This window comes from Penaeus monodon, chromosome 25, assembly GCF_015228065.2.
Source record: "Penaeus monodon isolate SGIC_2016 chromosome 25, NSTDA_Pmon_1, whole genome shotgun sequence".
NCBI classification, from domain to species: domain Eukaryota; kingdom Metazoa; phylum Arthropoda; class Malacostraca; order Decapoda; family Penaeidae; genus Penaeus; species Penaeus monodon.
Genome location: NC_051410.1, coordinates 32531508 through 32531732, shown reverse-complemented (window position 1 = coordinate 32531732; position 225 = coordinate 32531508).

Below are 225 nucleotides of genomic sequence, written 5' to 3'. Positions count from 1 at the left end.
TTTTTTAACAAGGACATGTTCTCTCCAAGCATCCGTCAGTCCGTAATTAATTACCTGTGATTGCGTAGAGCGCAAGAGGTTGCATCAGCGGGGGGGGGGGGATATTGCAACAACGCATCTCTCATTGCAACAGGAAAACATAATTTGAACGTGACACTCACCGTTGCCGAGATATGCAACCTTTCCCTGGTTAAAATACACGGTGATAAAAACTGGTGAATAAGC